This window comes from Condylura cristata, unplaced genomic scaffold, assembly GCF_000260355.1.
Source record: "Condylura cristata isolate star-nosed mole 26May11 unplaced genomic scaffold, ConCri1.0 scaffold00002, whole genome shotgun sequence".
Lineage (NCBI taxonomy): Eukaryota > Metazoa > Chordata > Mammalia > Eulipotyphla > Talpidae > Condylura > Condylura cristata.
The window spans coordinates 47,045,219-47,058,540 of NW_004567103.1; the positions used below are offsets into that span (position 1 = coordinate 47,045,219).

At 42.4% G+C, this 13,322-nt stretch overlaps 1 pseudogene; it reads right to left on the reverse strand.

The window, feature by feature from the left end:
* Positions 1–3,467: 3,467 nt before the first annotated feature.
* Positions 3,468–4,198, reverse strand: LOC101620750 (annotated as a pseudogene).
* Positions 4,199–13,322: the final 9,124 nt, after the last annotated feature.

The window sequence follows — 13,322 nt, forward strand, 5'->3', positions numbered from 1 at the left end:
GAGACAGAGTGGGAAGCAGAACAGGCAAATTGATGAAGTACACTGCTGAGGGGAGCAGCGGGCGGGTCAGGAGAGGTTTGCCATGCCATGTGGATCACCTTTGGGGAGGAGATCGAACTCATGCTGAAGTGGCTTTAGGGTCTTAGTGCTGTGTTTTAACTCACTGCGCCACCAGGGAGGGCCTGTGTTTATAATTCTTATACAAATGGATTCTATAATAAAAAAGGTTTATTTAAAAAGAATGCTTTGAGGAATAAAAATTTACTGGAACAGATAGAAATGTAACCAAATTTGTATCATGTGGGGAGAATCCTAATGACAGTAAGTAAAAAGAAAGACTCTGGTAGCAGTGGAAGAAATTATACTACAAAGTCTTGAAGGAAAAAACAGCAGTTAGTCAACCAGAGAGAAGAGAGGGAATAACTACTTTTCTGGTTTGGTTTGCAGTTACATAAACACTGCTGAAGCATAAGAACTGATGTCATCTTCATATTGAAACACTTGGCATGTCCCATCTTAAATGTCTGTCTTGATTGAACTCTGGTTTATGCAATTACAGTCCTTTGCCCACTGGATTTTCCAGTTATTAGAAAGATGAAACCAGCAGACATAGTTTTAGAGTGGATTTAATGACTGCTGTTGATCTAAAGATCTGAAATTTGACTTAAATAAATAGTTTTCAAATGATATCATTTCAGTTTCAGGTTTTTTTTTTTTTTATCTTAACTGGTGTAAGTTGAAGGCAGATACTCTTTGTTGTGGGGAAGTTGTCCTGCTCATTATAATGTATTTAGTAGCATTCTAGTTCTTTACACAGAAAATATAGTAGATCCCCTACTTGCAAGACCAGGAAGGCTCCATAGATTACCAGATATCCTCAAGGTATTTTAGTGAAATAACTTTAAAAGGAGTTGTAACTCTTTTTAAAACTCAGATGGCAAATATAATTGCAGACCCTAAAGGTAAGAATTGCTAAGGAGGTGTTAAAACTCTGAAATACCTTGAGGTTGCTTCCCATAATATATAAGATCTCAAGATCTCTTCAGTATAAATTACATCTTGTAAGGCCTGATTTGTGTGAAATCCCAGAAGCCAAATGCAGAGTATATGCTGTGTTATATCAGTCATTCATTCATTTGCCAGTTATTTACTGAGCACCAGCCATGTTTCAAGTTCTATGCTAGGCTCTGAGGATTTGGTGGTGAATGACACAGATCCAGCTCTTTCAGTGGGGATCCTGGTCAAATTAGGGTGCAGATCTTCACACCTTTGGACTTGAAGACATGTAATGGTAATATTGAAGTTCTAATGAATTTTATCTCAAGGATCATGCACAGATTCTGACTTTAGATAGGTCTATTCTTCATAGGCTACTCTTTATCACATTTCCCCAGATTAGAGATGGACTGTGTGGGATTGATGGAATTGTATTGACTTTCTGTTTCTCAAGAGTCATTATCTAGATGGATGTTTTTACTGACCTTTACCTGCAGAAATTGCTCAAAGAGGGGCTAAGCACTTGGATCCTGCAAATGTTTTCCTCCCCTTCTGGAAGGGTCACTATGAACTAACTCTGCTCAGTTTCTTGCACTCTGGAGCTCACTCATTATACTGCCTGGTCAGAACTTTTTTTTTCCAAGTTTTTAAAATATATTCATTACATCATCCCTGTTCAGAACTCTTGTACTACCTGCCTTTGATCTGTATGACTTTGAGGGCGTCCTATGATTGAGTCTTTAAAGCCTAAAACTTTTAGGAAAGTACTTATTTTCTTGAACTTTTTTTTTTTTTAATCAGTGTGAATTGTTAGCTTCCCTGTTGTTTCTTTAAACCTCTGCCAACCTTTTCATATGACTGTATTTATAAATCAGTCATATCAAACCTGGTGTCTCTATTTTGTCATATCAAACCTGGTGTCTCTATTTTGGGTTTGTAAAATATGACTACTGCACTGGTTGTGCCTTTAGGTGTTTCTGTGACTTCACTGGTCCTGACTTTCATACCCTGACTATTGTGCTCATGTCAAAAGTTGTAGCAACAAGAAAGGGTCATAAATACGACCTTTTACACCTTTGTGGATTGTAGTTGTTATTGCATCAGAAGTGTAATGGGGGGTTGGGAGGCTTCCTGGTGGCACAATGGGTTAAGTCACTGTGAAGCTAGCAGAAGCCACTGCAGGTTGCTGAACCACATGGCCCAGCAGACCTCTCCTGTCTTGCCCACTGCTCCCCTCAGCTGTATCTTTCAGTTCAATCTGCATGTTCTGCTCCCCATTCTGTCTCTGGTGAATTCTCTCACCCCACCACCCTCCTCACACCTTTGGCCAGCTCTTGTATGCATAAATAAAAAATAAATCTTTTTTTTTTTAAAGAAGTGATATCTTTTAGGCATGTTTTTGATGGTTTCAGTTTGATTTTGTTTGACACAGGGCTTGACAAAGGGCTCAAGCTCATTCAAGCAAAAGGAAGACTGTTGTTAGGATATATTAGGTCAGGAATTGGACCAGGAATTTAGGTAGCTCCATGAACATCCACTTCTCTCACCATTAGGCTTCTTAATCACAATTTCAAGTTTGGGTAAGCAGATAGTATGACATCCAAGAGACGCTAAAGGGGCACATTTTACAAAGGACATACTAACATTTTGTATTCTATTCAGAAATAATAGAGACATTGTTGAAGTGTAATGTTGATTTGATATCGATGACTGCAGAAAGTTATTCTGACTGCAGAAGGAGAATATTTGAGGAGGCCTGGGGAACGCAAGTGTGACAAAAGCTGAGGTGAGGAAAATAAAGAGAGGTTAGATAGAAGGGCCTCTTGAATGAGTATGGAGTGTTAGGGAGAGCTTCCTGGAAGAAGTATTTTAGTTGAGACTGGGAAGTTGAATAGCAATTAACTAGTAAAGGGAAGGATTGGAAAGAAAGACTGTTCTTGACTCGGGAATAATAGAATCAAAATAGAATTTCTGAGACGGGAGCAACTACCCTGGTAGAACATATGATAATACAAAGTTTCTTGAACTTAAAAAAACAATAACTTCTTTTTGCATAATTTCAAATTCACAAAACTTGCAAGAATAGTGCAAGAGACTCCCAAAAAGCTTTTTCCCATTTGTTCTCTTTTTAATACACAAACGTATACACTTTCCCCCTAGATTATGGCTTCCCCCTGCTAAGTTGCAAAATCATGTTTCTTTACCCCTAAATACTGTAGAATGCATTTCTGAAGCTCAAGAACATTCTCTTTTTCTAAACAATATCAGAAAGTTTAACATTATAGGATCTAGCTATAGTTCATATTGAAGTGCTTCTGATTTCCCCAATAATTTCCTTTAGAAATATATGTGTTTACTAATACAAGTATAACCCAAAGCTGTGATTTAGTTATCAGATATTCCCCCCACCCCCAATTTAAAAGCAGTTACTATTTATTAGCGACCAGATTACAAAAACAATGACAGACAATTTAGCTCATCCTTCTAATAATCCTGTTGATCTGGTCTTCCCTGTGCTATCATCTCCACCTTCTACACAATGGGTGGTTTTCTTCATTCCACCTTGTGGAAAAGATTATTTGAAGGGCCAGAGGAAGTTATTTGCCTTTTTGAAGTTTTTTCTAGTAGCACAGATCTTCTATACACATGATGCCATATTGACCAAGAGCTCGAGCAATCAGTGCATTATCTGTTAGATAATTGTCTTCTTGTTGATTTTGCCATAACCATGCTTACAGATCAATTCATTAATTGACTTAAGGTTTGGATACTCCCCATGCAATATATGGTTCCACAATTCTCAGCATGTTCACTGAAGCTTTGTTGAGCTTAAGAGAGGTACCATTAAAGATCTAACTAAGGTGAAGTTGTAACATCTTTCAGTTCACACCATTGATAACTCTGATCCTGATGACAAATGCCATTTTGGTTTCCAGGGGTACATAGAAGTCCCCAGTTTTTCTTACCATCCTAGCCACTTGAATCTCAGTTCTGTACATCTACCTATATTACTCATGATAGTGTTTCACTCTTTTGTAGATAAGCTTCTTTCTTGCTTTTCACAGCATCTTTTGGGCAGCTCTTGATTGTCAGTTCTGCAAAATTCCTGCTTTTTCTTAAGGATTTCTGGCACAGCAGGACCTTCTTTTCTTCTCTTGGGTTGGTGGTTTAGTAGCCCCTTCTTCCCTTCTGCGTCCTCCATGGTTCCAGCCAGGAAGAGGATAGTTGTCAGATCTTTAGAAAGTTTCTTAGCCTTTCCTGTCTTTCATTTCAGTTCACCATTTTTGAAGAATACAGATTATTTTATGAATTTAAAAATTTTATTTGGTTGGAAAGTGACAACTAAGGAATTAGTGATAGTATTTGTCTAATACTGCTTTAATTTGATATTTTGTGATATTTAGTGTAAGAGAAACAATATTTGTAAGAGGCTATATTGATATGTTTAAAATTCTGTTTGATATTTGACTACCTAAACATAGAGAGCCCAGAAATTTTGTTATTAACTTGAATCTAAAATTTCTTGTGCTTCCTTTCTGTGTATTAACTAATAGGTATTTATTGAATCTGTATCATAAATAAGACACACTCTTTTCCCCCTCTCTGTTTTAGCACCTCTTACTCTTGCTTCTATTATAGTTGTGTCCAAGGTCAGCTTCTGTCATATATTGAGTTTTTAGATACAGTTAAGTGATGGGAGTTGCTACTTCTCCCATGACTTTGCTATTTAAAATTGGAAGAATGGGAAAGGAGTGGCAGCTGTTCTTGTGTCTTTCTCCAAGCACACAAATTCCTGGTAGACTGTTTTCTTGCTATTTCTGGAATGATAATTGCATAGGTTTTCTTTGCATTTAGACTTGGTAGTTTTCCCCAACTTCTTTTTTCCCTCATTAGTTAAGCCTTAATATATCTATCAATTTTCTTTGCTAAAGGAAAGTCTTAAATCAGATGAGTGTTTTATACAATGTCTCTCTGCTGGGGGTTGTCTGCTGTCTTGTCAGATTAGATTCAATTTATGCATTTTTATCAGTAATACCAGACCATATCTGTTGTATTTAAAGTGTTTCTAGCTCATTTTGATGCCTTAACCTTTGCCCTGCCTGTCTATGCTGGACACACCTTGTTGTGGATTTGATAATATGCCTGAGTCACCTTGTCTTGACCTTCAGTACCCTCATTATCTCACCCAGTGTTCTCCCCAGAGCGTACCTATATCTGTTTATAACACCTGCCTGGTCCCTCCCTGGGAACCATAGAAAAGGATCTGTCCACAACTCCCATCTTTCCCTCTTGGTTTTCTGTTAGGGCATCCCCTTCGCTACCCCACCCCATTCCTCTCTTGGGATCTGTAAGTATAATATACCATCTTTTCAACTGTAGTTTATCTCTGATCAGTTGCCTTTGTTATACCTAAATCATCATCATCATAATAATAAAAACAGATTCCAGGTTTCCCCCATAAAGTTACCATATTCTCTTTTGAATTAATAAGCAGTTTTGGAAAACACTCAAAACTTTCAGGATTAAAACACATGATAAGAAATGCATTTTACACACTATATATATGAAACAGTTTTGTGAAATAATGCACCTCTTTTCCACATGAAAGTTACTTTAATTTTTATTCTATTTTGTTTAATTCAAAAATAAATCATTGGGCCCTCCCTGATGGCTCAATGGGTTAGGACTCAGCACTGCAAGCTGGCTGCAGCCGCTTCAGTGTGAGTTCCATCCAGGCCTGAGAGGTAATCCACATGGCATGGCAGACCTCTCCAGACCCACTTGCTGCTCCCCTCAGCAGTATACTTCGTGTCTGTCTGCCTATTCTGCTCCCACTCTGTCTCTGGTGAAGCCTCTCACTGCCACTGCACCTCTGGCCTGTACCCCAGTTCTGTATGCATAAATAAATAAATCTTTAAAAAGTTAAATCATGTCTGACCCTTCAAATTGCTACCATAACCTTTTAATGGGTAGGATAAAGCCCTTTGTTTGAAAGCACTAGTTTGATGGAAATAATACTTTGGGGTGATCTGCTTCCAAACTGAATGGAAAATAGGAGGGTAGATTTGGGGGTCAAGGGAGGGTAAAACTCACAGCAAGAAGACTGTTATAAGGCTCTTGTCATAATTAAAGTTAGAGAGATTGGTGACTACTGGTAGCCCACAGTGGGTGGGCTTGAGAGAGAAGTGAGTAGTTAAGGAATTTGAGTTAATAGAATTTCATGACTTGATTGCCTACTGGGTCAGGGAGAGAAGGGAGGAGCCAAAAATGACAATGGTGGCTTTGCCCTTTTAGGTAGAAGATAGTGTCACTTACTGAGATAAGAAACACTAGAAGTTTATGGATCAGGGTAAATGATATTGACTTTAGGGTCTTAGAGACATTGCGTTGGAGCTGTCCAGTGGGCAGCTGACTTTCTGGCGCTCAGAAGACAATCTGGGTTGAATTAGTTGTGAACAAGTTGTATCTTACTCAAGGAAATTTTACAACATTATGCCCACTTCAGGAAGCAGAGTTTGGTTCAGGATACAATAAACGACCTGAAAATGTTCTGGTGATTTGGTATGGAGATGCATAAGTAAAACTATAAGTAAACTACACACAAGTAAAAAGTATCAAATGCTAAATTTACACAAATGTACTAGAATAATTTCACTTTTCATTTTTTTTTTTTTTGCTGCGTGAAAAGTCCCATGTGCATATAAGTAGACAGAAATGTGGAAAATAAAGAGATAACACTTTTGTAATACATGGAAACAATGCTGACTTAAATCACAACTAAATTAACCTTGTCTTTCCTAAATGATGGTTCTTTGATTAAATCCTATCCTAGCAAAGAACATAGTTCTGGAGATCAACACGCGCACCATGTAGGATATGAAAGAGTCCGCTTCTCAAGAGGCACGAGTTTGGAATTATCTCTAGAAAATGGGGTTTTCTAATGCAAAAGAGTGTGGATGTGTGCGCTTACATACATGGTATTGGGACTGATGGCCCATGCTCCGTAGTAGTCTCCCATCCCCACACTTTATCTGTTCCTCCCGGTTCTCCCTCCATTCTCCCGGCTCGCAGGCGTTACTCTGGGATTAAAGGCGGGGTCGGCCTAGTACACAAACGCAGCTGGCTCCTAAGGTCGGCCCGAGCCCTGCTGTGAAACCACGTCAGGAATTCCAGCAAGTTGGCAACACTGAGCACAAAGACAACAACAATGAAGAAAACTCTTCAGTGCAGAAAGGAATGTTCGGAGCCCAGGCCGCTACAGTGAAAGGACACGCACGCACGCGCGTGCACGCACGTACTCGCACCCGCCTGCTCTCGCATCCCCTGGCGCCCACACGCTCACTGTGAGCCACGCAGCGGTCCCGCGCCCGCTGTCCTCCTGTCCTCCCGCCCGCCCGCCCGCCCGCCGGGCGCGCTCCTCCCCAGGGTCGGCCGCGACTCTTTGTAACTCGGCGGTGCGGGGACGCTCATTGACTATGCAGGCGGCCGGGGCGGGCGTCGAAGCGGCCTGACCCCGGCGCGGTCTCGTACCACCGCCCGGGCAGCCCGGAACCGGCATAAATCATCCGCCGAGACTGTACAGCTACTCGCCCGCTCCCCGCTTCCCTCCTCCCGTCCGGCTCGTCCCCCTCACTCCCCAGCCCCCTACCCCTTCGGTCCCCAATCCCGCCTCCTCTTAGGTACTGCGCAGAGCCAGTGATTTTGGTCAGAGTAAAGAACTCTGGTTTTCTAAATCCAGAACTCTCGAAATGAAAACCCCCAAGATCTCCCCGCCTCTCCAACTCCCCCGTCTCACAACTCTACTCTTTTTAATTCTATTTTTTTTTCTGTGTCTATTTTTTTTTTTTAAAAAAATTTACAACAAATGATATATACCTCCCCGCAAAGCCTCACAACTTCTAGTGGCCACAAAAGGCACGCGACTCCGACTTTTGGGGCGAGGCAGTCAGCAGAGCCTCAGAAGATCGCTGCTATAGGGACTGCCAGGTTTTCGCCCTTGGGGAGGAGAACCCGGGGAGACCCTGCCGGGGCACTACCTAGACGCCAAGCCGATGCCTCCACTACTATCACACAGCCCCTCTGGCTGGGAGACAGGGTTTCTGACTCTTTGGATCCAGACCAGCACCGGGAATCTCGCTGCCAAGTTAGTAGAGGGGCCAGGACAGTAGATTTAGGGGAGACCCAGGCTCTAGAATAACTCCTCCCAGCGCAAAGTGTTGCATCAATCTTCCTTTTCAAATCCTTGTGGGTTCTTGTGTCACGTACTGGCTGTGATGCTCTGAGAGTGAACGAATGCTCCATTCACAGTACTCTTTGGGGTCACCCCCATACAGCAGCCTGCCCAACGTTGCTTCAAAGAGGGAGCTAGGAGATTCTCTGAACCCCTTATGTATTCCTTCTTAATAGGGGCACCTACATCCTCGAGAAGTTCATTCCAGATTGCTTCAAAACGAATAGACTTGTAAGAAGCGCGATTCTAGCCGGAACACCTGTAGTTATGGTGCTTAAGAAAGACTAAACATGTATCCAAGCTCCTGCCTAACCCGTAAAGACACACAGAGCACTCCAGCTCAGCGCCTCACCCCTATGGGCAAAAAAAGGATGATCGAGGGAGTCTAAGGGTTTTAGATCAGAGAATGGAAGGTCACAAATCTCACCAAGCAAGGTCTCTACCCTTATATTTTTCCCTTCCCTTCCTACTGTTTCTCTCTCTTTTTCTATCTCCTTCCTCCATCCTCTCCCAACTCTTGACACTCCCCGCCCATTTCTTTTCGCTGCTCATTTAGTTTCTAAGACTGTGTCTGTGGCCCATTTCCCCGTGGACTGCCTAGCCGACTTCTGTGTGAAAGCAAAATCCTGAGGAGAGGCGAGGGCAGAGCTTGCCCGCTTGTGAACGTGTGACTGTGAGAAATGTGTACTTATGAATGAGTGTGAAATTTGAAGAGAGTCGTGCACGTATATGACAGAGAATGTGTGTGTGTGCGCGCGCGCCCGCGTGCGGGCGTGTGAGTGAGTTTGTCGCTGAGGAGTATGCACAACTTCGTGTGTGTGAGGCAGAGTACGTGTGAGTGTGCGCGCTTGTGTGGAAGGTGCCTGTACGAGCGCGCGTGTGTTGGAGTCCCCACTCCTCCCAGCGCAGCAAAGTGCAGGGGGCGGGCCGGGCGGCAGGGGGCCTGTCCCATTGGATTCTCGCATGCTAGTTCCGGGGCGGTCGGGTCTAAAGGGCTTTATGCACAGTCTGGAGGGTGGGGACTGGCGCGGGTAGAAAACGGGATGCCTGGGGCCCCGGGGCTGTTTTTCATATACCAGGAGCCCGCCGAAGTGCCGGTGTAAAGGAGCGATTGCCAGAGAGGCGCTGCTGGTGGGTGTGCGGCGCGCGCCCACCTCCGGGGAAGGAACAGCGAGGCCGGGCCCCGGACGGTCGCTGGGGATGGAGCGCCGGGCGACGGCGGTGGCGTGCACGCTGCTGCTGGCTTTCGCCGCCCGCCTGGAGCGGGCCATTGGTCAGGGTAAGCACCGGCAGTCTGGAGTCCCACTGGCCAAGGCAGGCTAGCGTCTGCGGGCGGAGGGGGTCGCAGCACTGTAAGGGCCAGGGCAGGGCGACGGCGCCGGAGCCGCTCCCCCGGGGGCGCTCAGGTTTCCCAGCTAGGGGCGTGCGGGAGCGCGACTCCTGCTCTTGCCGCGGAACTTAGCAGCAGCAAACTTAAGAAAGCAGCCCCGCGGGTTTCGGTGACAGCTCACCCTCACCCGACCCTGTCTTTGTTCCCACGGGGGTTTGTCCGGTCCTTCTGGAAAGCACTTTGGAGCTGGAATCCAGAGACTGAGGTTCTTCCCAGCGAGCGCACGAACTACTCTCCCTATGATTTATTCTTTCTAGGGCTGAACGGTCCCTGGCGCTACCGGGTGCGAAATTTTCCACCTGCAGTGTTCTGCGGGTGAATCTCTTTTCCTGCTCAGGGCTGTGGACTAAAGCTCCACCCCACCCCCCAACCTCAGCCCTGCCTTTAATCGCCAGCGAAACTTGGTCCCGCGGTGACCCCCAAGAGACTGCATCTTGATAGAGATCGTTTACGAGCCAAGATAAGAAGGAGAAGCGGGATTGGCCGAGAGAGCGACTGATATACTGGAGCGTTTTCTTGAAGAGTTTTCCTTTCCAGCAGAGTAGGAGGTGTGGGGGGTATCTTTTGTGTTGGTGAATGGGGCCCGTCTGTTTAGCTACAGTTTAGGAGGCTCGAATGCAGAAAGTTTCTAGTATGGAGTCCTGTCAGTTTCTCTTAAGTTGTTGGAGAGTTTATGCTTTTATGAAAATAAGCAAGGGAAATAGAAGAAGTAGGTGCATAAAATACTAAGAGAGGAAGAGAGAAAGGTAGACGGGCAAATTAAGGGGAATAGTGAGAAAGAGGGGAAAGGGGGGGGGGGCTTGAAGTCCGAGCGAGAGGAGAGAAAGGGAGAAGGCATTGGAAAGAAGGGAGAGGAACCGAGGATGAATGGGGAGGGCTAGGAGGAGGCAGGGAATCGGCGAGCTCTCTCTCCGGCTTTGCGTTGCTAGGTAGCGGCTGCTAGCTGCGTGTGACCCACCACTAGACAGACAGAACGGACGCTGCTGCCTTCACGGGGACTAATCTGTCTGTGGGGATGGGAGAGTTCCCCCAACCCCCTTCCCCCGCCCCTTTCCTTTTCGTCGGACAACTTAATTGCCCTACAATGAAAATGAAACCCCTATTGTTGTAGGATTAGCCAAAGCAATAAATTGATTTCCCTGGATCACATATTGGGGCTGAAGGGTGGGGACTGTAGAAGCCCCCATTTATGGAGAGGAGAGGAGAGGGCTTGTGGATGGGCCGTGGCATGTATTCAAATGGTTAATCTGCTTTCTTCCCTCAATCCTTAGCGTAAGCTCCTTAGAGGGAATCGACTAAGTAATTATACAGCGACTCCTAGCAGTACCCATTTCAGATTTCCTGGGAAGAAGTTTGGAAACTCCAACAAACCCCATTGGTCTTATAAAAATCTTTGAAAAGGGAGGCGAGGAAGGGGGAGACGATTGATAATTCTTCCTTTGAGCACTTTTTCTAAAGTCGTTATCAGAGAAGGACAGTTTTGTTTTTTTTTATTGTGGCGGGTTTGTTCAGTGCTCAGGGTTATATATAGCTTATATAAACTTATATAGAGCTTATAATATAGCCATAGGTTTACTTGACTATTTATCTTTTAGTGCCTGGCAAAAAGAAACTTGTCCCCTTACAACCAAAACAGATGCATTTTCTCATGTCACCAAATAACATGTACTTATTCTTCTTGATAGTTTACATCTCTATATCTTTCAGTCTATAATATATAATAATGTATAGTATGCCCCATTATTGTTGGGGAATTTGTTGCAAGACCCCCATTGGATGCCTGAAACCTTGGATAACGTAGTACCTTATATATGTTTTTTTGATACATAATACTTATGATAAAGTTTAGTTGACAAGGTAGACATAGTAAGAGATTAACAGCTAAGAATAAAATAGAACAACTATAATAACATACTGTAATAAAATTTATGTGAATGTGGGCTCCCTTTCTCTCTTTTGAAAACTATCTTAATGTAATAAGTATTTTCCCATTGGGGTGGGCTATAACAAACTACTGAAAATGAGCGGGGAATGGACTAGTGCAGTAACATGCATATGTGTGGGACTTCTGAGTACTTTCCATTTAGTCACACAATTTTTGTAACTCCCATTTGGAGTAAGTACTCTTGCTCTCCCTAATTTACAGATGGAAAATGGAGGCATGGAGCACTTAATTAAATCGCACAAGTTCACACTGGCAGGAAAATAGCAGAGCTTTGACACATATCCAGAAGATTCTGACTCCAGAGACTATATTTCAAACCTCTTTAGTAGGTTGGTCTCTGCTTCTATTTCTTTTCTTATGAACTAAAAATGTTATGCTTGCTGAGTTACCATCCACTTGTGAGGGCACTAAATACACTGAGGGACATTTTGCAAGTCTTTGCTACATAAGGTAAGATCCATATGCTGTTTGATATTTGTGGATTTTTTTAGAAGCTAACTTGAACCACATACTAAACACTTGTATGAAATTGTATTGACAGTATTGTCACTCCTGGTCTTGCTACTTGATTATTTTTTTCTTATATATATATTTTTTCTGTGTCCTCAGTTGGAAAGCTGAGGAGCTTTCTAGATTCCTAGAAATTGTATTGTTGTATTGATTCTGACTTGTCAGCTAAGTATGATGACATTGTAGATGCCCTGTTTTAGCATCACATTTTAAGTAAACTCTTACTTATATCATTAGAAATTGGCAAAGAAATCTGTTCTATGGTTAACCTTTTTAGAAGAAAATTATAGGATACTTGTAGATATAGCATATAGGATACTTGTAGTTACAAGTTATTTCAATTTTCCTCATATTTTGTGTAATGTGTTTTTTATTTTTGTTTTATATTATTTGTTTATTTAAAATAATATTATGGTTTATTCTTACATCATTTTGTGTGTGTAATGTGCTTTTTAAGAAAAGTTTGGGGACACCTGAACTCTGGCATGTAGCTGTCTGCATTATAGCAATAGCTTCACCATTAGCTGAAAGACCTCAGAAAGTTCTTAGTTTCCAGATTCCTTACCTGAAAAATTGATATAATAAGAGAATCTATCCTGTGACATGACATTTCATAAAAGTGTTCAGTATGAGGTCTAATGTGGTCTAAAGCATATAGAGGCTGTTCACAACCTAGTAGCTATTTTTATTATATTGACCAACATTTGAAATTAACACTTTTTTTTTTTATTATTTGTATCTCTGCTTTCCAAATGTACATAGAAAAGTTTTTAAGCATTATTCACTGACTTTACAGAATTAGGTTTTTGACATTATTAATCCAAGATGTGATTTGAAGTTTTGAGAAATGGTAATGATCTTAAACAAATCGTAGTCTTTCATCCAATAATTTTAGCTTTTCCCTTAATAGTATCAGTTTTTATGCCACTTATATTTTTAGGTGAAGTTTATATGTTTGAAAGGATTGTGGGACTAATTACAAACAACATTTTGTTTCCATCACAGAGCTCTAATATATCTCTGCTGCTTTTATTTCACAGCTGTTGGCTTCTTTTTCTCTCTTTGACATTCTTTGTTGATAATTATAGGGTTTCTGCCTAAAGTCCCTTCAATCCTATGCTTGTCCTATTTTAATAAAGACTTATTTTATAGCTGGAGGAAACCTTAAATATCAACTGGTCTACTTACATTAATTATAGATATATTACTTAACCTGAGGAGAGGATGAGGTGATTGAAAGAAGCTAAGGG